The sequence below is a fragment of the Symphalangus syndactylus genome, chromosome 9 (assembly GCF_028878055.3).
Source record: "Symphalangus syndactylus isolate Jambi chromosome 9, NHGRI_mSymSyn1-v2.1_pri, whole genome shotgun sequence".
NCBI classification, from domain to species: Eukaryota; Metazoa; Chordata; class Mammalia; order Primates; family Hylobatidae; genus Symphalangus; species Symphalangus syndactylus.
Window position 1 is genome coordinate 30,702,233 of NC_072431.2, and position 3,919 is coordinate 30,706,151.

Genomic DNA, 3,919 nt, shown 5'->3' on the forward strand with positions numbered 1-3,919 from the left:
AGGAAAGCCCTGAGGGGGTGGCAGTGGACAAAGAGATTGAGCAACCACAGGACAAGGTAACCAGAGGAAACAGAGACAAGGAAAAAAGATGCAGGAAATGAGGAGGCCCCAGAAAGATCCGCAGGCGCCGCCACCTTTCTCCTCGTAGCCACTTTCATTCTCCTTCCCTAGGCCAACCCAGCCAGAGCACCCTCAAACCAGGGATGCTTCCTTTTCATTTACCCGGCTCAATCGAACCACACAGCCCCAGAGGCCAAGGTAATTCAGTTCTCTGTGATTTCTAGGATTCTTTCAGCTTTTTTTTTTTTTTTTTTTTTTTTTGTGATAGAGTCTCACTCGGCTGCCCAGGCTGGAGTGCAGTGGCACGACCTCGGCTTGCGCCGAGATCCCTAGGGCCATTCCTCTGGCTAGGAACAGACTTGGACAGCAATGAAGAGGTAACTAGAAACAAAGGAGAGGACCCTTGAAAAGGGAGCTATGCAGAGAGACCCAGGGGACCTAAGCAACCAGAGCAAGAGAGACTGCAAGAGATACAGATCCCACAAGAATGGCCAGGGGCTGGATGCAGACAGCAGGGTTGAGAGAGGACTGAGAGCCAAGCCAGGGAGAAGGAGGGGTGTTGAGGGGGATGGGGAGAGAGGAAAAGAGAGGGAGCCTTGGAGGGAGAAGCTTGAAGAGCTGCGGGTGGTGATCCCGAGTGAAGGAAAGAATCCTGGGTCACTTGCAAACGCAAGGAGAGTCAGGAAGGCACAAGGAGATTGGAGAGAAGGAGGAGGAAGAGCCTGGAGCAAGACATGGAGGCCCAGCACGAGAGAAGAGGCCAGCTCGGAGAGGGCAGAGCCTCATGTTAGACCCTGAGCCAGGTGGAGACATGGGCCAGGGAGAATCGGAGGCAGGCCCCACTCTGAGATGGGGAAGCAGGCAGAGGGAATGAAGGCGAGATATAGAGACAGATGCAACAGGGAGCCAGGCAGAAGACAGGCAACCTGTGCCAGGGAGGCCAGCCCTGCCTCCTTGGCACCCTCACCCGTGGCCAAAGCCTCCATCCCTGTCCTTATACTCCAGGACTCCCAGCAGAATGAGGAGCTGTGTGCAAGGCAGGAGGACGGAGGGCAGTATGTGAGAGCCAGGGAGAGAAGGAGCCTGGGGAAGGGAGAGGACAGTACAGCAGAGCAGACAGGGGCAGGGCCTGGGGCTGAGCGAACACCTTCCTTCCTCCTCCCTCCATAGGAGCGGGGGACTACCCCCCACCACCTCCACTCCCCACCGCCCTGCCACCACCACCTATACCAAGTGAGGCCTGCTCAGAGCACAGGGTTCCCTGAGGACAAAGCCTGGTCTTTGTCACCTGGACCTGACCCAGACTGACCTGGCATTCTCAGCTCCTTATCATGTCCCCAGAGCTATGGGAAACAAGCAGTGACGCACTGGCCATGGGCTAACCCCCGGCTCGAATTCTGGGGCCTCGAGTAACCTAGAGCTGGGGACAGGTGGCCTGCATCCCCTGGGGGTAATGATTTGGCATAAGCACCTGCAGGAGATGGGGATGTGGGGTCAACTAAGGTCCCTCCAAGGACATTGAGAAAAGGTCCAGATGCTCTGGGAAGAGAGGTGTGTTCCTGAGCCCAGGAATGGGGCGGCAGCGTCCTAGGGAGCTAGGGGAGAGGCCACATCTTAATGGTAAGTGCTCCTACCCAGAGAAGCTGACTCCTGTCGTCCTACCCACCTTCACACCCTAGAGCTATATTGAGAGGTGACAGTAAACTGGTGGGAGGGGGGCTGGGAGAGTGTTCCTGGGTGTGAGGGTGGGGGGAAAGCCAGAGCAGGGGAGTCTGGCTTTGTTTCCTGAACACAATGTCCACTTAGTCATAACAGGAATAGCCTGCTGAAGACCTGACACCTACAGCCTCTGAGAGATGGCAGCATTGGAGGATGGGGAGCGGAGCCTTGAGGGCCTAGCGTGCTTGAGGACACCCACAAAGAAGGGCATGTGAGTATAAGCCCTGGAGGGCTTGGAAGGGGGCAACAAAGTTCTGCCTGGGGAGGGGGCAGGCGGCAGAGCCCCACCCCAATGGAATGCAGTGCCTGGGGACCAGATGGTGTAAATCCCCAGGCTGCCAGGCACCTGCACCCTCTGGCAGCCCGGAGAGGCAGAAGGGGACAGCCCCTCACCCACCCCCCTCCTCCCTCAGGCCGTGGGATTAACACCATCTTCTTCTGCCCAACCCACCCCAGGAGCAGAGGGCAGCAGGGGAGGGCAAAAGCCTATGTGTGCAAATGCGGATGTGCAAGTGTGTGCATCCATGTACACAAAAGAAAGTAGAAAAGAAATCTGCAAGCTTGAGTTTACGGGTAAGTGTGAAAAATCTGCATGTGTGGCTGAAGATGGGCATGGACACGGTCAAGTCTATATGTGAGAGTGCTAAACTGGGGTTCTGTGTGAAAATCTGCCTGAGGCGGTGGGGAGAATCCCTTCCATTGTGTGAGCAGGTTGGATGACGGCCACTCTATCAGGAGCATTAGGGAAGGGGTGGGGACTCCAGATGTGTCCCCAAACCAGGGTGGCCTCAAGACCTTGGGAGAACACTTGTCTGGAGACTTGGGGAATAGAAGGAGACCAGGCATGGCACTTGTGCAGACTGAGGCCAGGACAGAAGTTCCTGACAAAAGAAAACTGAGCCATGGAGGTGGACAGCAGATCCCTTCCCTGGGCACCATACCCCAGCTTTTAGTCCCTAGCACTGGAGGCTCCAGTACTAAGAGCAGAAAGATGCTCCCAGCCTGGGGCTGTGTGGGGGAGGTCAGAATGGGAAGGAGAGGCTGGGGAACAAGGGAGGAAAAGCCCATGGTTGGGAGGCAGAGGACAGGCATTTGGCCTGCAGGAGAAGGTGACCCTCACCCATGTTTTCAATTCACCCTTCGGGTTAAAAATAACTGAGGTAAGGGCTGTGGCGGGGTGGGAGAGGCAGTGCGAGAAGGTCCTGTCTTCCCACTATCTGCTCATCAGCCCTTTGGAGGGGAGGAATGTGCCCAAGGACTAAAAAAAGGCCGTGGAGCCAGAGAGGCTGGGGCAGCAGACCTTTCATGGGCAAATCAGGGGGCCCTGCTGTCCTCCTGTCACCTCCAGAGCCAAAGGATCAAAGGAGGAGGAGCCAGGAGGGGAGAGAGGTGGGAGGGAGGGTCCCTCCGGAAAGAATCCAAATTTAGACAGGGGGTGGGGGAAACGGGATATAAAGGAACTGGAGCTTTGAGGACAGGCAGAGACTCCTGCAGCCCAGGTAAGAGGAGGTTTGGGGTGGGATGCCCTGCAGCCCGTCCACAGAGCCCCCACCATGAGGGACCTCCTTCACCAGGAGTGGGGTGCAGGTCAGTTGGAGGCCTAAGGGCTCTGTTAAAACTGCCTATCTCCAGGCCCAGGGAAGTTCCCCCTGACACAAGGAGGTCCCACAGGAAACCGAGAAACCTCTTTTCTTCTCTGACTCTCCATTTCTTTCTCTGCATCATTCTGAGTCTCCTACATGTTGTCTCCATCTTGCCATCTTTCTTCTTCCTTTGGATGGCTTCCTTCCCTTGATCCTGGTTTTATCTTGCCTCTTGGTCTTCATCCACACTTGTGACAATCATGCTTCTTTGTCTCTCTCCCTTGCCCTTCCTTCTTGGCACGTGTTCTCACCTCCCTGCCTCTCTGCTTCTAACCCTGTTTCCACACCCCATCCCTCGCACTCGTACTGACTCGGCGCCCTTTCTTTTCTGCCTCTGCGTCTTTCTCTTTCTGACTCCCTGGTCTGTCCTGCCTGTCTGCGCTCTGGGGCTGCCTCCATCCCCGGTTGGCCTGCCTCTGTTGTTCTTCACTCTCCTCATCTGTTCTTCTCTCTGCCCGGCTCTACCTCTGTGGTTCCTTGCTCCACCCACGGTCCAG